We start from the raw sequence: 20,465 nt of genomic DNA, 5'->3' as shown, positions 1-20,465 counted from the left end.
CAATAATGCAAAAGGATTTAACATGTTTGTAACTCACAATAACTATACCACCTGTTGAAGGAAAAAACCTCTTCCTTCTTGACAATAGGTGTTCAGCGTTGGACACATTTAACGTCTTCACCGGATGTATATCGGATATGGTGGTCGAAACCAGACCTCGTGAATAACTATCAATGCAAGTAAGAATGCTTTCATCGTTGTTGATACAGCGAGCAAACCCTAAAGTCTAATCCCACTGACTAACCAGTCACATTTTCTGGAATTTATAACAACATGTTCAAATCTTTTGAAAAAGACGCTAAATGGTGTAATCGACACCTTCTGAACTGTACTATGGATTCCATAGCGTTTGAGGCGTAAAATAAACGAAGCACGAAAGGCAAGTGCCATTCATAACTTTCATTGTAGAGATCTGAATTTAAAAAATCAAATTAAGTTTTTCGAACTCTGCTGCGTACAGGCATGAAAATTTAAAAGATAAAGCGGAGAGCAGGCAATGTTCCAGTTATGGTATAAATCGACGAAAAGATATATAGCATTTATTTTAGTTTTCACTGCATGTTTTCGTTTGCGAGTTATGACGAAATACCATACCAAAAGAAAGCGAATCAATACGTGCTAATATCGCACATACGCAAAGAATTTTAGCAATAAAATCACAAATTAATCCATCATGTGGGGAACATATCTTTCTTATGCACCACAAACATGTACCAGAAAGATCATTACTATCGATAGAAAGATAATTATTTTCAATCGTAGCGTGACCAATCTGTCACATCGCTGTCTAAGAATTAACATTTTGGTTTTAAAAATCATAAATCCACCAGTTGTAACTTTGCAAATACGTATTTTGACACTAACAGTAAAGTTAAGTAAGTTTCTGTAAAACTCGAAAAGATCTGCTAACTCCATGAAATCCAGACACTTCGTATGAGTCAGGTTCTAACGCGATTTTCGTTTGATTAGCATTAATTAAAATAGATTAATGCTAGTTTCGATGTTCTATCACTTAGCATGTATGTAGACAATTGTAGATTCAAGTAAACTTGGTCTTTGTTAGTAACTAGAGCCGCTAACTTTCCTTCCTCTCAATACGACCAAAGGACCGAAAGGATGTGATCGATTCCGTTTGATTAGAAATCGAAGTTTCAGAAAATTCAATCAGGCGTACTTGCCAGCTTGTTGCTAATTTGATTTAAGAGGTCTCAAATTCTCGACTCAAATACAAACGTTAGGAATCAGTAGCAATTTTAGAAACCCGAGAAAAAACGTTCCTCGATTTTTAGCACCCGCGACATGCTTGAATCCGATTCCGAAAGACTGCACGAGTGTCCGCAAACAGGCAGATGAAATCTCCTTCAGCTCTTCGTGACGATGGTAAGAATGACGACGCAACGGAAGCTGCTTGCCAGTGCCGCTCAAACCGCACTGGTGTTGTAGGACAGGCCTGATACAACAATTTAATTTTTTAACGTTTTTCGAATGCCATTTTGAAAGGTCATTTAGAGCCGCCATTTGGTAAGATGGTAGGAGGAAGAAGGAAGAAATAAGGAGAAGAAGAAAAGCGAGAAAGAAGAAAAGGAAGAAGGAAGGAAGAAGAGAGGAGGAAGAGGAAGAAGAAAGAAGAAGAAAGAAAGGAAAAAGAAGAAAGAAGAATAAGGAAGAAAGAAGGAGGAAGAAGGAAGAAGAAGAGGAGGAAGAAGGAGGAAGGAAGAAGGAAAAGAAAGAAGAAGAAAGGAGAAGAAGAAAAAGAAGGAATAAGGAAGAAAGAAAAGGAAGAAGGAAGAAGAAGATGGAAGAGGAAGAGGGGTGGAGGAGATGGAAGAAGAAGGAAGGAGGTAGAAGGATATGGAAGGAGGAAGAAGGAAGACGGAATAAAAAGAAAGGAAGAAGGAAGAAGGAAGAAGGAGAAAAAGAAGAAGGAAAAGGAAAGAATGAAAAAGGAAGAAGGGAGAAGGTGAAGGAGATGGAACGAGGAATAAGGAAGGAGGAAGAAAGACAGAAAAAGGAAAAGGAAAAATGAAGAAGAAAGATAGAAAAAAGAAACGGAAAATGAAAAGGAAAAATGAAGAAGTTAGAAGAAGAAGAGGAAGATAAAGAAGGAAGAAAAAGAGGAAGAAGGAATAATGAGACGGAAGAAGAAGATGAAGATAGAAGGAGTAAGAAGGAAGGAAGGAAGAAAGAAGGAGGAGGGAGAAAAAAGGAAGAAGGAAAAAGAAAGGAAGAAGAAGAAGAAGAATAGATGAAGCAAAATGAAAAAGTTCTCTGTTCTCAGTTCACTTTTCTCTTCCCTTTTTACTTCTCACTTACTACTTCTCGTTTCTACACGAATCACTTCTCATTACTGACTATTCACTACTCGTAATCTGAGGTCAAATTTTTAACTATTCGGCCAAACGACCCGTTCGGCTAAACGGCTTTCGGCCAAATGGCATTCGCCAACGACATTCAGCAAAATGGCCTGATACAATACAACGGCATGCCTGGCAGAGACAGAAAATTTGCCAGGACCTGAAGGCGTCTAAAACCAATAATTACAAACGATAAGAAATAATAACCGACCTCAGTGACGAAAACACACTCTACAACGTTCACTGCCAAAGACGACCCGACGACAAGAAAGAAGCGTTATACAGCTGAAGCACGCTGAAGCATACATACGATGGAATGCCACTGCGGGATATCAACATCGTCATCAGCGACATGACACAAAACAAGAAGGAAAAGAATCGACCACGTTGTAATCGAGGTAAATTCTTTCCGATATCACGAACGTTCTTACTTACCGCAGTGCGAATATTGAATCGATCACTACCTCGTTGCGGTATCCTGCGCTCAAAACTCTCGACGACGTACACAAGCGTCGAAATCGGATGCATGGCTAACCATTGGGCTAAGACACGTGCAGGCATCCAGGTGATCAAAGGAAGAACGGCAATGCGCAGCTTCTCTTGAATATGGCTGGAGAGATTTTTTCCGGATTTGGTAGCACGCAACCATTGCACAAAGCACACAGTGATCAGAAGGTATGACGGCAATTGCGAGCAGTTAATAGAGGTGAAACATGGGCGAATCTGCACACCGCACGAGGGCAAGTGAACGAGACACGATAGCAACGACCCAGACAACACAAGATCGTATATGATGGCACATAAGATGCTAAAGTGGAGGCCATGTAGAACTCCCCTACAAAATGTACGTATTTCGCCTCCACTTTAGAATCTTGTAGGATTATATAATTTTATGTTGACTAGGGAACAACCTGAACAAAACTCGATTTTCTCTCTGGGGCTGCAAATCTGATAGAGCATCTATTTTCCATGGGTGGTTCCCCATGTTAGGGCGGCTGGTCATTGTCCGAGATGCCAGCGTGGGACTCAGACTGTGCACACTGTGTTGCAATTTCCGACGCTTGGCAGCTGAAGAGGAACAGTACCACCAGAAGATGAACAAGCGGATAGGATATACCAAACCGATCTGGCAGGGCTTTACGGCCTCTTCGAGTTAGGAACCTGTCTAGGACGTGGTGGAGTTCAAGCGTATCTGTGGGACAGGCAGTTCCGCTATCGACACCTCGAGGCGTGGCAGTAGAGCGTCAGGATGAACCCAAATAAGTCTCAAATGGTGTGAGTGTCCTTGTATGAGTACAGTATATACTGCCTATCTCATGCAGAAGTAATGTTGTGAGAGCATTTCGGGGGAAAATGAAAGAAACGCCCAAGGTGAGTTTAGTCGTTCTACTGTCTCCCGACTGGTCAGTCCTACCTCCAGTACCTCCCGTGTGGTAGCTTGGAAACTACTAAGCACGTATGCTGTGTTGTGCGTTAATAAATTCTCCCTTGTAAAAACGATTGTAGCTATGTCAACATATTCTGGGAGAATATCTATGAAACTGTGACTTCAACAGCGGATGAAGTGTTAAGCACTACACAGCAACGTCAGCGAAATAATTTGTTTGCGAGTGTTGAACGTGAAAAATGTAACAGATGTAATAGAAGACGGTACGGTGTAGCAAAGACAGAAGAGAAACGAATTCACCGCACATTCACAGCAGCACGAAGAAAGAGTGATAGCAGAAGTGCAGGAGCACACTCATTTGCGGAGGGTTTTGCGACTGTTAATGGCGTGCAGCATAAAACTGCGTCAGTACCTGCCATTCAATGACCGAGGCGAGAATTTGCTGACAGACAGGCACAGGACTATGGCATCATCCAGTTGGAAGGAGCACTTCGGAGATTTGTTAAACGGTGAAACGAAGGTGTATTAAAAAGCAGGATGGATATAGTCGACGACGGTAGAGCTGTGGAACCACCGACGATGGGTGATCATCAATTAAGAAAGCTGTAAATGAGCTGAAAAACGGTAAACTGCCAGATGAGTCGGTCGAACTTCTCAAACTTGGAATTGCATCAATCGAACCACTACTTTATTCAGAAAATATGGGAGGATGGAGAAATACTTACCAGCAGATTATATGGCCTTATATGCTCAACCTGGGGCCCTCCTTAGCCGTGCGGTAAGACGCGCGGCTACAAAGCAAGTTTTCGGATTGGAAATTGTCTCGACTTCCCTGGGCATAAAAGTATCATCGTGTTAGCCTCATGATATATGAATGCAAAAATGGTAAATTGGCTTAGAAACCTCGCAGTTAATAACTGTGAAGTGATTAATGAACACTAAGCTGAGGCGGCTCTGCCCAGTGTGGGGATGTAATGTACCAATAAGAAGAAGAAGAAGATGCTCAACGTATGAAATTACACAAAGAGTGTACAAATGGACACTCTTTTGACCTCGAGTACAAAATTCTCTGGACTGTTCTGTTTAACAGACTGAGGTCCTTGAGAGTCCTTTGTCAGCGAAAATCAGGAAGGTTTTCTTGAGGACCGATCAACGACGGATCAGATGTGGATGATCATTGATAAATTATGGGAGCACAACTTTCAGACTCACCCGTTCATTGATTTCAAAGCAGCGTACTTCTTCTTCTTGTTGACATTCAGTCCCACACTGGGACAACACCATACTGCTTCCACGTGCGCAATTCAAGCGGTTACATTGCATTCGATATCATGAGGCTACCGATATCCCAGAAATCAGATCCAATCCGAAATCTAGCCACAGAATCGAACCAGCCACCTCAGCATGGTCTTGCTTTGTACGCGTCTTACCCGCACGGCTGAGGAGACCCCTAAAGCAGCGTACGATTCAGTGAAAAGCAATAAGCTATGGAAGCTAATGTCTGAACATGGTTTTCCCGCGAAACTAATTAGGCTGATACGTGCAACTCATGATGGCTCAAAATCAAGCATTCGCATTTCAGACAACAACATATCAACCTCGTTTGTGATCTAAGATAGATTGAAGCATGATGAAGGATGATGCACTTTCAAATTTATTGGTCAACATTGCTCTCGAGATTAGGAGATCTGGCGTCAGAGGAACGACACTATCATCAAACGGCGACTCGATTTGGTCATAAATGAGTCACATAAAATTTACTATGACAAGCGTGCTGCTGGGGAAGACGAAATTTGCTCTGCATAAATCTCAGATTCTACTAGTAACCCTTTACGGACATAAAGAGACAGATCGGAAAGCTTTCGGAGGTTTCGAGTCAATAGTGCTCAGATAATACTCGGTGAGAAACTAGAAAACGGTGTGTGGCGCAGTCGCATGAATTACAGGATGTACAAAGCAGAAAATCGAATAAATACGACAAAATACGACAGACTTGAAGGCAATAATTTATTCGAATCATGAAATAAGAAAAACGAAAACAATATAAACAGAGATAGAGCCCAGCGACTTCATGGAAGGCCACGAACACGCTAACAGCGACGATGGAAAACAGGACCCTAAACGTTTGGAAACTGGAGGAACCCTCAAGACGACCTCTTTGGTTATGGACCTCACCATACGCCAACATGAGCATGATTGACCGCCAATATTTGGGACTTACATCATCTTCAATGTTAAGATTGTACCAGCTCTGGCCTTTTCGAAATGCAGGTGAATTAAAGAATAGGAAGGAAAGAATGTTGACGTGATACTAGCATTCGAGAGCGGACGGATCATCTGCATTCGTCTAAATTTGTATACTCGTTTGTATATGCTGCATAATTAACTCACACGCACAAAGCAGAACAAAGTATTCCGATGATCGCACCATTGTTATTGCTTATGCACGAACACTGGTTTCCGGATAAACTGACACGGTTGGTCAAGGCGATGATGGATCGGGTGATGTGCATAGTTCGAATTTCAGGAGCTCGACTCTCGGAACGCACAGACGGTTATGGCAAGGTGATGATCTTTCGTGCCTGCTATTCAACCCGCAATAGAGCGGGTATCTAATACGAAGGTCAGGGATCTACACGAGTACTGAAATTTTCACAAAGCTCATTCAACTATTTGATTTCGCCTCTACAATGCCTGGGAGAAGGTTTTGCGGGAAAGGCTGCGGGAATTACTGTATAAAAATCGATAAATCGTCATTTGCATTACCTTGGGCTTCGATATTAAACTTTTCATAACATCCCATCGTAAACAAACAGTTACAACACTGCCCACGAGCTCGTTGCGCCACATTTCTTAAACGTCATGCTGCTTGCTCAAAACTCATAATCGCACCTTTATATGCATCAAGTACCCATATTCCGGAGCCATAAGAGGTAGCAAGATTTTTAATCACCGCCGATCTAATCGCCCCACGTCGGCGCCAATGTTAAGTGGGAAAAATTGCCTCAATCAGTTTCCACCATCGACTCACTTGGCACTGGTTTGTTCACTTCCGAACCGAGGTGCAACTAAGTCGTTCCTCAACCCTCCAGATCACCTTTGCGAGCTATGCCTCCAGTGCAGTGCAGGTGGTAGCCAATCCCTAATGACCGGGTATTAATTCACCCATCGAATTCAGCTCGAGTGTAAGTCACCGTTGATGTTGGTTACAGACAGCACAGATCAGCATCGTCATCATCATAACCATGCTTGACTAGCGACGATTTCAGCATTTAGTTTAGAGCGTAGAAAGCAACTGGCAAGTAAAGCTGATTTATTTTCCATTAATTTGTGTTTTCGTCCACCTCGAGCGATCGCGCGTCAGTCAGTCAGTGGGCCCAAGCTGTCTGCTAGATGATGGCTTGAAAAGAAACACATACCCAACTATGTAAGTATGCAAAAGGCGTGGTTACGGCAGCAAGTGCTGTGCAAAACAAAACGCAAGGAATTAATCGGAGATGCCAACGGCGACGGTTGGATCGCATCGACGTTTGCTATTTGCAAAAGAAAATCTTTCTCTCGATCAGTACGCCGCACCGACTGCCACCGTGTGAAGTTTGATAGAAGCTCGCCACCGATGATTATTCGAATGGTAGCAGTGTAATTTGCATAAATAATGAGGAATCGAATAAGACGCGTTCGATTTGGTGCATCATGGCGACGCAAAACGTGTAAAAAAACAAAAGGTTGCGTGATATGCTTTCTATTGCTGTTTGAATGTTGTGTAGAATCTAATGATTACGCTAATCAGTTTTTGTTTTTGGTAATCAGACGATCTTGGCGGTAACGCTTATTACTTTAAACAAAAACCGGAATGACCAAGAGTCGTCTACGAAACAGACACCTTTCAAAGAAAAATCTGATCAATCTGCCAAACAACAGTATTCAAATTCTATGGCAACCCGGGTAGACGATAATGGCTCATTAACAGTAAAACGTGATATTGATAACAAAACATGATATTAACTTATTTGGAAATAAGAGTAAAATAACAAGCGAAAATATCAAATTTGCAAATATCAAAAATATCATGTTTTGCCATTAACAAGAACTTATCAATATTGTTACGACCCCTCGGTCGGCGCATCTCACTACTCTGGACAAATGTGTGGTGGTCAGCTGTGGTAACGGCAAACGTCATCACAACGGACAAAAGCCAATCTCGGACAAAGCTGAAAGCAAGAAGAGATTTGTATGGAATGTGTTTGGCTTCAGGCTAAATTTACAATTTATGAACAACTACTAGAAGTTTAGTGCGTTAACTATTGAATTATAGTGCGAAGTTTAATTCGCCTTATAAGTATCGGTATGCTGTGTAATCCCAAATTAAATAATGAATTCGCTAATCGTGTATAACCTTAAATCTATTTCCTATAGCTAAACTGAATTTATCATTCATGCATAATAGTCACTTTCCTAGAATTGATAGCAGCTAGATTTCGTTTGGTGGGAGAATATATTCTATTGTTACAAGCCAAACTAATAAGATTTAGTTCAACAGATCACACTCAAATCTAAGTCAACCAATAAGATCTATTTAGAACTAAACAAACTCAATCTAAGGTAATTCAACAAACATTTGGAACTGAGAAAGTTATGATAACCAGTGTTCAATTACAGAACCTTAAATTGTTCCTCCAGTAAGGTGAACAAACAGCAGTTCAAACAGAAATAGAATATTAAACGTAGCTAAAAAGATTCATAAACAAAAATAACATACTAAAATTGTACCACAATATTTCAGGATTTTTTAATACATTGTCACCTCGATTAAAAACTTGGAATTTTCATTTCTGAACGGCTGTCACACTAAAATTCATTTTGAATTCACCGAAGAACTACAGCAGAAATGTCGAATCACTCTCGAAACCGGACCCACCGGACAAGCCATGGGAATATCATGCTCCCACGCCAACAGGGCAATGTAAGGTCTGTAATCACTTGGATCAAGCGCGCTTATGGCAGTGTGCTTCGTTCATAACTGCTACCACCAGTGTGCATTGGTATAGAATTCGAAGAGAATCCTACGTTCGTTTGCTTGCAATACAAACCACCGCAGTCGGACACATGCAAACCAATACTATTGCTTCCTCCACAGCCTCTGTAAGTATGGCTCCCCTCGAGTACGTGAACATGTCTTGGTACAAATATCACCAACTGCCGCATCTCGAGTACCCTCGCGCACCCTCCTCAATAGGATACCCCGGATAATGCCTGAACTTCCCATCGTTCCATCATTTTCATGCGTCACAACGAATCATGCGTCTCAATGCATTCCATCAATGGCAAATCTTGCTCAAGCCTACCTACCTATCACGCTTCATCGTTACTCTCGTCAGTAAATCAACCAGCACTTGCATCGCAGAATACCGCGCCCTATCAATTACCTCAGCTCCACAGTTTCTTTGAGCAGCCTCGGGACCACCGACGAAATCAACCACCAACTTCTGCTAGGGAACAGACCCAGTACCTTTTTCAGGTTTACCTATAATACTCCATTGTTACTTTCATCGGTGACTCAGCCTGCCTTGAATCGAAGTGCCCACAGGCTCCGGCTTTTCGGCTATTAATTCAGCTCCAGCCCCACTCCGCTGCCCTTGAGCAGGCTCCATGGACCACGGAAATTCATCCACCTACCGCCAACGAGAAACAAACCAACTTTCCTCAACGCTTCCCCCTAGCAATCCACGGAACAACAGTATCAATTTCAACCAGATGCCAGAAGTCTGGCCTCAAGAAGGCACAAGTTCCAGGTTATCCACTGAAGAAGCAGAAGCAGTTGGAGCTAGAAATGTTGAACGAGGAAAGGAAGCTGCAGGAGATTGAGGAGGCGAGTAAAAGGGCCTACGCGGAGGCAGACGAGAGCTGCTACAGGAGATCGCTAGCGAAACGTCGTCGACGTCCGATATTGTGGATGAAGAGGAAATAGTAACGAGAAGGTTAATTCATGGTTTGCAGTGTGACATGCCAAACCTCAATATTACTCGAATTTGGCTTGCCCAATTACAACACTTAAATCCTGTAAGATCAGCGCCCGCAGTTGTACCCCAAACCGGGACATACCTATACCGAACTCAAGTCGCATCAGACCGTTAGAGTGTGGACAACAGCACATACGTGACGAGATATCAGCTGCTCCAAAGCGCATACGATTTGCAAATATGTGAACCAATTTATACCAATGCAGCGATCCGGGCACCCAACAACTCGGATTGAGTATGCCACAATCTAACACAGAATCAAGTTGCAGCTAGACAGGCTGTATCGCGAAATTACCTATCTTCGGAGGCGCGCCGGAGGTGGCCTTTTCTACTCCACGTTCATCCAAACAACGGAGTGTGTAGAATTTGGGAAGAAAATGTCATCCGTCTCAAAAATGCCTTAAAAAGGAAAAGCTCATGACAGTAAAGTGCAGGTTAATGCATCCTACTAACGTTCCTGGAATCATCACGACACTTAAAACTCTATGGCACCCAGAGGTAATTATCCTAACCTTTTGCAAAATCAATGCCGCTCCTGCTCTAAATCATAAACTCGATAGCATCATAGAGTTTGCATTAACAGTGCAAAACTTATGTGCAACTATAGAGGCATGTGAGCTTTGGAGTACTCTATAACGTTGTACTATTAAGAGAACTCGTAGACAAACCCGTCGAGCCTCAAATTGTTGGGCAAAGCACCGACGTACTCTACCATCAGTTAACCTGTCAACGTTTGCAATTGGCTTTACGATCTTGCCGAAACCAGTTGCCCATAAGCGCCGTTGAGTATCTCTCGCCCGCAGAAGCCGCATTATGAGAAAATGGAAACAGGCCTACATTGGCCAACAATTCTTCAGTTCTCACATCATCGACTAAGTTGTGTCCAGCGTGCAGAGGTGACTGCTCTGGTCTCGAAAGTGCCAGCACTTTCTGACACTACGGGTACAATTCAAGATGGACAATGATCAAAGCAGAAATTTGTAGAAAATGTTTGAGAAAACACAAAGGAATTTCAAGTTGCAACAATCGTGCAGGAAAACAGTTTGCACCTATAAGCATCACCCACTACTTCATAGTCAGCGAGACGAAACTGCAGCGCCAAGTTCAAGACCGTAAGCCGGATATTTCTAATCAAATTCAGATGAACAGACTGCCATGCCCATCATAGCACCGCTTCAAAAACACTGTTCGCGTAGTTCCGGTTGTACTGTATGGTCGGGAGAAAACTTACACTTACGCCTTTCTGGACGACGGATCATCATGGACTCTGATGACACCAGGACTTGCAAGAACTTAACTTAGACGGTAAACTAGCACCAATCTATGCGATGGACGGGTAATAAACACCGAAAAAATAATTCGCAAAGAGTTGAAGTAGACATCTCAGGGACCGGAGAAAACTCTAAGAATATCCTTTGCAGAAGTACAAACGGTAGCTAATCTTGGCCTTTTCCATCAGTCACTCTGCATGGATGATTTAATTCGTCAGTATCGTCATCTTGAAGGAATTCGTGAATCATACGAAGATGTTCAGCCACGCCTTCTCATTGGAATAAATAACCCAACCTTGGGCATCCACAGAATGGTCGAGAAGGAGGGATGTTCGAACCGCTTGCTACAAAGACACGGCTCGGTTGGATCATACATGGTGGATCAAATGGTGGAGGAATTACTGGATATCACAACTGCGAAGTCTGTAGCGGTGAGGACAACAGTAGAGAACCTACATCGAGCAATGCAGGAGTACTTTTCAATCGATAGCATAGAGAGGAAGCCAGATCATCTTATGATGTCAACAGAGGATCAGCGTGCACGACGCCATGGAAACAATGTCCCGGACAGATGGCGGCCGCTTCGTCACTCGTCTGTTGTGGAGTTTGATAACTTTCGCCTTCCCAACAGATAAGCCAGTTGCACTCCAACGTCTACGGTGCTTAGAAGCTAAGCTGAAGAAAGAACCAAAAGCTAGCTGAAGCAATGCAACAGAAGATCGACGATTATCTGAAAAAAGATTACATCCGTAAGTTAACTCCAGCGGAACTTGCGCAACCACGAAAACGTGTGTGGTATCTTTCAATATTTCGGTTTTTAACCCAAACAAGCCGGGAAAATTACGATTGTATGGGATGCAGCGGCGAGTCCCAGGTGTATCACTCAACAACATGCTTCTTAAAGGACCAGAACCAGTTGACTTCCTTGAATTCCGTTCTTCACCAATTCCGAGTACAAGGAAGGTGGCCATCTGCGGAGACATCAAGGAGATGTTCCACCAAACACTGGTTAACAAAGATGATCAAGACTGTCAACGGTTCTTATGGAGAGAACATTCAACCGATTCAGAAGCCAACTTCATACGTCATACAAGTTATGACCTTCGGAGCATCCTGCTCATAGGCTGTGCGCAGTATGCAAGAACCGGAACGCAATAGCACATGCAGAAAGTTTCCTGGGGCCGCCGACGTCATTATCAGAAAGCACTACGTGGACGACATATGTTGGCTAGCGTAGAAACAGAATCCGAGGCGATACAACTAGCACGGATGTGCGACACGTTCACGCTCAAAGCGGGCTATGAAATGCGGAATTGGCTTTCTAACTCGCAAGCTGTTCTCGACGTAGTAACTGCTGGGACAGAGTGCGAGAAAGATCTGAATCTCTCATCAGAGTTGTACAGAAAAAATCCTGGGTATGTGGTGGTGCACGGCGACACACGTTTACCTACAAGCTGTCAACAAAACACGATAAAGAACTTGCGAAGGAAACGAAAGCCAACAAAACGAGAGATGCTTAGAACTCTAATGACGATATTTGATCCATTGAACCTCATTTCAATCTATTGATCTCCTTGAAAATTCTTCTGCAGGAGGTCTGGCGATCTACTATGGTTGGGACGACGAAATTTCGGACATACTCAACAACAAATGGGAGATGTGGCTGCGATACATACCAGCAAGTGCAATCTGTGAGAATACCACGCTGCTATCGAGTATCCATCGATTTAGAAAGATACCAACGTGCAACTCCACACTTTCGTGGACGCTAGTGAGTTCGGGTATGCAGCTGTAGATCTACTTGCTTCGAGCATAAGGGAAGGTGGAGTGCTCGATTGTATCAGCTAACGAAAAGGTGGCACCACTTGGTTTGTCTCCATTCCTCGTCTGAAATTGACCGCGTGATTGGTTCTCGATTGGCGGAAACTTAAAATCATTGTCGTTTAGGATCGACAAACGAATATACTGGACGGATTCACGCGACGTTTATGTTGGCTCCGTTCAGACCATCGCGCTACTCACAGTTCGTAGCATTTCGTGTTAGCGAACTTTTGGAAACCACTACTGTATCCGCATGGCGCTGGGTAGGTTCAAAGACAATATCAGATGACCACTAAATGGCGAACAACCAGGACTTGAAAGCGGTGGCCAGTGGTTTAATGGTAAAATTTCTTTACGAAGATCCTGAAGGATGGCCAATTGAATCAACCGATTGTTCGACACCAACGAGGAAATACAGGCCCATCTGCTCCACCATAGTGGTACCAGCACCAGTTGTAAATGTCAACAACTTCGGAAACATGGAAACGACTTCTACGTGTAACTGCTAGACTGTTGGGTATGTTAATAACCTCCGGCTATCCGTTGCAAAACAACATCGCAGAGAGGTCACGTTATCAATGTCGGAGCTTCAGCGCTTCAGTTTATCTTCACCAACAAGCTCAAGCAAGATCGTACTTCGAAGAAATTGGTATACTAAGAAGTTCTGGAGACCACCAACTACCGAAAGCAGTTCTCTTTACCTTCAACCCGTTTCTGGACGCAGAAGGGTGCTTCGAATGGGAGGAAAATTAGGAATTGCAGATATGCGACGATGGATGAAAAACCCTATAATTCTCCCAAGGACCACCCTTAACTTGAGTTGGTGTGCTGGACTACCACGTTCGTTATCATCATGCTAATCAGTGAAACGGTGATAAATGAACTGCGACAAATCTATCGTATTGCAAAAAGAGTATTATATAAAAGTGTTTAGAGCTGAATGTCAGCACGTGAAAAACCAATCAGCTAAACCAAATCCACCATTGATGGAGAATCTACCGACTGCTAGATTGGCTCGTTCGCTAGTTCTCGTTCATTGGGTGATTGATTTTGGGCCATTTAGTACGGATTGGGCGACAGGCGAAAAACGATGGGGTGTGCTTATAACATGTTTGACTGTGCGAGCCATCCACGTGGAAATGCCTATACACTCAACGCTGATTCCTGTATAATGGCCTTGCGGAACTTTGGCGAGACGCAGGTACCAAAACGAATCTTTAGCGACCGTGGCACAAATTTTACAGCATCTAGCAAATTGGGAGCAGCTAGAAAGAGATGAACCAGGATCAGGTGATACAGAGATCGTGAGTCCCTCCATACTGAGTGGGAGTTCCTTCCTCCTACTTCCCCTCACATGGGCGGAAGCTGGGAACGTCTCGTGCACGGTCGGTGAGAAGTAAATCTGCAAAAATTAACCCCAGCACAATCCTTCTGATGAATCTCTGCGAACATTTTGGTTGGAAATAGAAAATCTGTAAACTCGAGACCGTTGACATTTGTATCCGTGGATGAACCTGATGCCCCATATTAACCCCAAATCATTTTCTGGGATCTTCTAATGGATTGAAAAGCTGCACCGTTCGATGATAGTGGACGTATTCTAAAGCAGGCTGGCAGAGCCTCACAGGCAAGCAAACCTTTTCTGGAGAAGATGGGTTAGATATTACTTGCCGGAGCTAACCAAGCGATCTAAATGGTTCGATAAGGTTAAACCAATCGCTACCGATGTTGTAGTCATGGTATATACCCAGGAATTGCTGGCCACTGGGTAGAATAATCTCGTTAAACATGGGAAGAGATGAACAGGTTAGAACGTAACAGGTACAAACTAAACGCATCTTCAACGCCCTGCTACTAGAATAGCTGTCCTGGACGTTCGACGCGATGGACATCAAAGCCAGGAACCTGGCGTACCCGGGGGACTTTCGACCCCTCGGTCGGCATCTCACTACAAACAAATATGTGGTGGTCAGCTGTGTAACGGCAAACGTCATCACAAGGACAAAAGCCAATCTCGGACAAAAAGCAAGAAGAGAGATTTGTATGGAATGTGTTTTGGCTTGCGACTAATTTACAATTTATGAACAACTACTAGAAGTTTAGTGCGTTAACTATTAGAATTATAGTGCGAGAAGTTTGCTCAATTCGCCTTAAGTATCGGGTATGCTTGTAATCCCAAATTAAATAATGAATTCGCTAATCATTGATAACCTTAAATCTATTTCCTATAAGCTAAACTGAATTTATCATTCATGCATAATAATTCACTGTGCTAGAATTGATAGCAGCTAGATTTCGTTTGGTAAGGGGAATATATTCTATTGTTACAAGCCAAACTAATAAGATTTAGTTCAACAGATCACACACTCAAATCCTAAGTCGCAACCAATAAGATCTATTTAGACTAAACAAACTCAATCTAAGGTAATTCAACAAACATTTGGAACTGAGAAAGTTTATGATAACCAGTGTTCAATTACAGAACCTTAAATTGTTCCTCCAGTAAGGTGAACATTAACAGCAGTTCAAACAGAAATAGAATATTAAACGTAAGCTAAAGATTCATAAACAAAATAACATATACTAAATTGTACCCACAATATTTCAGGAATTTTTAATACATTGTCACCTCGATTAAAAACTTGAATTTTCATTTCTGAACGGCTGTCACCTAAATATCTTGAGCTATTATGTTCTTGTTAATAGCAAAACCTGATATTTTTATGATATTTCGTGCAAATTTTTATTATTTTTGTTATTTTACTCTTATTTAAAACAAGTTAATATCATGTTTCGTTATCAATGGGTCGTATGAATAAAAAGTAGTAAAACTCAACGCTTGTAGTATCTACTCAAAATAAAGTCAAAGAAAACTACATGTTTGATATGAATAAAAACATTTTCGAACTTAAGGCGTATACTCATTCGAACTTAGCCTTTACTACGTTTACTACCATTTACTACACGGAGAAACGTCAAAACAAAAATAACCCCATTGATGACGATGATGATTTCATCATTTTTTGCCTAGTCAACGAAGACATGTCTGTTTTGTTTGTTTCCCTAAATTGGACTTCTATTTTCAAGAACAAAGCCGATTCGCTTCGATTCTGATGAATAATCTGCATTTGTAACATGAGTAGCAACGTCTTGCAGACTACAGAAATTAGTAGTAAACTTTTGTTTTTATTCATACGAATCAGTTGTTTGTAGTATGTTCGAAATGAGTAGTGTAGTAAAGTCTTTTTTATTCATTATGACATGTTCCAAAGTGACGTTTACTACTGAAAATGTAGTAAGTTGAACTTACTACTTTTTATTCATACGACCCAATATCTTGGATTCTACCCGGGAATTAAAAGATTTCAGCTTATCTGCAAATGTTCCTTCGCCAAATTATCCTGACCCGTACCAACGCTAAGCTTCTTTGAGATGGACAGAGCTATTTTGAAATAGATGGAGCGAAATGGAGGATTATTTGTGCCTCAATTGGGAACTGCGCACGTTATCAAGGTGACGCCATAAACAATTCAGCACTGGTATTACAGGGTGCCAACGACTGGAAAACCTGGAATATCAGAGATTTACTCCGCACCTGGAAAAAAAATCCTGGATTCGTGGGAGTTCCTGACACAATCCGGGAAATCTAATAAGTACCTGTTGATCAATACATCATGTGCGAAACTCTCTCAAAGGAGAGATTTTCTCCATAACTGAACAAATGTACCAAACAAATCATTCAATTGGAAATTTATCGATCATTTATGGATCGTTGTTCCGATCTATGGGCAAGAGAAGTTTCCTTTGAAAAAGAATTCCTGAATAATTTCCGAAGCAATTCCTGGAGAAATTCAGGAATTTCTGAATAAATTCCCGAAGGAATTTCAAAGGCAATTTCTGGAAAAGTAGCTAAAAGAAATTTTTTAAGAATGCCTGAAGGTGCTTCGAAGAATTTCCAATGAAATACCTGTAACAATTTCCTTTAGGAATTTCCAAAAGAATTTCAGAAATTTCCGAAGGAATCTTTAAAGGAGTTTTCGTAGGAATATCTGGAACAACTTCTCCAGAAGATTTCTAAAGTTTTCCCAAAAAAAATCTTTATAAAAAGAGTTCCTATGAAAAAATCCCAAGGAATTTAAAAAAATCTGATTGTATTTCCATTAGAGGCATAAGTAATAGAACGCTAGTGTGTAAATTGTTAAAAATATTAAGCCAAAATATACTTCAATAAGCTTAAGGACAAGGCTCCCAGAATCTATAACTAAATCCTCTCGCGTTTTCAAGCGAACATGCTAACAAGAGCGACATTGGCAATCCGTTTTTTTCGCATCTACTGTATTTGCGAACGAATTTTCATTGGAACTCCTGAAGTAGTTTTCAAAGTAGTTTCCGAGGAAATTGGTGAAACATAAAAAGCAACTCGTAAAGATTTCAATTCATCCCCAATTATTTCCTGAAGAAATTTGCTTAAGAAGTTCTAGAGGAATTACAAAATAAATTCCCAAACGAATTACCGGAACAATCCCTCAAAAAGTTTTCCAAAATTTCTCTAAAAAATTGCCGAATTAAAATCCAAAGAAATTTAAAAAAAATATTTGAAATAATTTCCAACATATTTTAAGAAGGTATTTTCGAGGGATTTTCTCAAGAAATTTTCGAAGGAGCTCCTAAAGGTATTTTCGGAACAATTCCTTCGGGTGTTTTCTAGTTTTTGTAGAGAAATTTCCGAATGTAATCGTGGAGGAGTTCCGATAGAATTCCTGAGGGAAATTCTGAAACACTTCTCATAATTTCCTGTTTGAAGGAATTTCTGAAATCATTTCCGAAAGAACCCTTATTTTGTGAATGGATGAAGCAATTTCTGGACAAACTTGCGAAGAAATTCCTGGTGGATTTGCATTAGTAAATTACGAGTAAAATGTTGTGAGGTCACCAATAATTTCTTTTGAAAAACGTTTGTCGCAATAACGAAAAACATGGAAAAATCAGGGAATTTTGTTTTTACAGATAAGTAGACAGTATTAGCTGTCGACGGAAAATTTCACGAAAAGTATGGTACAAGGTCCCATTTCATGTTCAATGACAGACTGGGAATGAATCATTTGATTTAATGAGACTAATAAGGAATGAATCATTGGGATTAATTATTCAGTTCTGGTCTGGAAAAGCCATAGATTGGGGTTCAATAGCATTGTCGGCCCCCATATGACTCGAATCATTGCCGGATGTTTATCATTTCCGTAGGCGTGACAAGAAAAGACTGGTGTCCAACAATTCCTCATCTGTTTGATGTGCCTAATAAAGGCCAAAATGTAGAAGTTTTCTCTGGAAAAAAAAAAATGATTATCAAATAACATTCATCAACTAAGCTTTCAAAGATGAAGAACCAATATGACAAACTATTGAAATGAAACTTAGAAGCACAAAAATAAAAAAATTAAAGAAATTTAGGATTCATGGAAGTTTGATAACATTTGCGTCTACGGGCACCATGCGGGTCGCTGGAGCTGCATGATTTCATAGTTGATGTATCCACCATTCGATTTTTCAGCGAATTTTATTTATTACGCGCTTACTAGCGCTTTTCAACCGCTGCAACATTGATACGTTGCAAGTTCAAATTTCATTTGAATATTTTCAAGTTGACATGTTTTAATATACGATGTTTGTCCTAAATCGTTAGAAATATATGCAAAAGTGCAATGGTTACGTCAACTAATAAATTATGGGCAGTGCAAAAGAGCTAAAAACGTTCTAATTCTTCTACATCAGCGGTTCTCAACCTGGGGTACATATACACCATGTACAACCTGGCGGTACCTTTGCTGGTCTCAGAGGGTATATATGACTGAAATGCGAAATGGCGGATATCTTATTTCTTATATTATATTTATATTTATATTTATATATTTATTTTATATATATATATAAAAACCAATCTATGTATGTATGTTCGCTAACTACTTCTAGAACCCATGCCGATTTCAACCAAATTTAGTCCACATTCTCTCTATCTTCAGGAAAGTTAACAAAGAGGTGGGAGGGTCATTTGGAAAAGGGGAAGTTTTGTTTGAAAACGCGAACAATTCTATGTAACTTTCAACTCCTTGGACCGATTTCAGCAAATTTTGTACATACCACTATGGGAGACAATCATATGAGAGTATAAATTTGGTGAAGGGGGAGAGAAGATCAGTGAAGAGGTATTATTCAGAAACAGGTAATTCAAGGTAAATTTTGAACCGCTGGACCGATTTCAACCAAATTTGGTACACACATTCTCTATGCTAAAGAAAAGATAACAAAGGGAGTGGGGTGGTTATTGGGAAAAGGGGGAGGGTATGATGGAGCGGGGTTGTCTTTGGAAAATAAGCAATTCAGTGTAACTTCCAACCCACAATACCGGTTTCAAAAATTTTCACTAGGAGTAGCCGATCATATGAAAGGGTAATTTGGGAAAGGGGAGGGTATGGAGGGAGGGCTATTGTTCAGAAAACGGGCAATTCAATGTATCTTCTGAACTTCTGGACCGATTTCATCCAAATTCAGTAGACACATTCTCTATCCTAAGGAGAAGATAACAAAGGGATGGGATGATCAATTGGAAAATGGGAAGGTATGGGGGAGGGGTTGTCTTAAGAAAACGATGATTCAATGTAACTCCCAACCCCCAGGATAAATTCCAATCAGATTTGGTACACATATTCTCTGTTTTCGAAAATGTTTATTGAAAGGTAGAAGAATCAAAGAAATATATAAAGTATATGGATATGGAGGTACAATTCATGAGCGGTTGATCTACTCTGTGGGTTTCGTGCTACAAGCATTGGACATTTTAATTGCATAATTAACTTTTCAGTTCCGGGCAAATCTGGATGCATATAGCTATCTATCTATATAAACCTCTATGTTTGTATGTCTGTATGTATGTTTGTGCGTATGCTCCAGCATAACTTCTGAACCCATCGACCGATTTCAACCGAATTTGGAACACACATTCAATTCAACCCTTTATTGAAATCATGGTTTGCCCAGTGAAAAGCAATTATTAATGTGTTTCCTTCTGGATCGTGGATGTGATCCCTTCTTCAAAAATAGACGTCTGCCCGGAATAAGGCATCGGTGGGTGTTTTTCATTCTTTAGAAGTAGATGTTTGCCCGGAATACGGCGATGCTGGGTATGCTCCCTTCTTCAAAATTAGTCAATGTTTTCAAATGAAATCTTCCTTCTGATGGCATCAAATGATGAAGCATTAATAAGAAAACACCAATTAACCTGTTGACCAATTGGTTTTATCATTTTCCGATTATAAAGAAAACTACACTCCAAACTTGCAATTCGAAACAAGGTGGTACATAATGATACTACTAAATATACGACAAGTTTTAAAAAATTTCTGAAAAAAATCTAGCTTATTACATTTGAAGAATTTCTCATACTTTATTTCATAAACAGTTCTTTAACCAATTTACAGTGAGTGTTAAGCAATAGGGTAAACATTGTATGGTTTTGATTATGTAACATTAATCGTATCAGGTGCATGTTTTAGCAGTGAATACGGTGGTTTTAGTATCTTTGATCAGTGTAATAGAATTAATTATTTCCTTAACG

At 40.9% G+C, this 20,465-nt stretch overlaps 1 protein-coding gene and 1 long non-coding RNA gene across 5 annotated transcripts in view; one reads left to right on the top strand and one right to left on the bottom strand.

Annotated features, from left to right (window-relative positions):
- The window catches only part of LOC134222430 (putative leucine-rich repeat-containing protein DDB_G0290503), a 635,851-nt gene that overhangs the window by 508,739 nt on the left and 106,647 nt on the right, over nt 1-20,465 (bottom strand). The gene's annotated exons all lie outside the window — the stretch shown is intronic.
- Nucleotides 1-20,465, top strand: part of LOC134222432 (uncharacterized) — a 117,578-nt gene that overhangs the window by 51,236 nt on the left and 45,877 nt on the right. The gene's annotated exons all lie outside the window — the stretch shown is intronic.

Source organism: Armigeres subalbatus, chromosome 3, assembly GCF_024139115.2.
Source record: "Armigeres subalbatus isolate Guangzhou_Male chromosome 3, GZ_Asu_2, whole genome shotgun sequence".
NCBI classification, from domain to species: Eukaryota; Metazoa; Arthropoda; class Insecta; order Diptera; family Culicidae; genus Armigeres; species Armigeres subalbatus.
The sequence above is the reverse complement of the archived record's forward strand: the minus strand, read 5'-3'. Positions and strand labels throughout refer to the sequence as shown.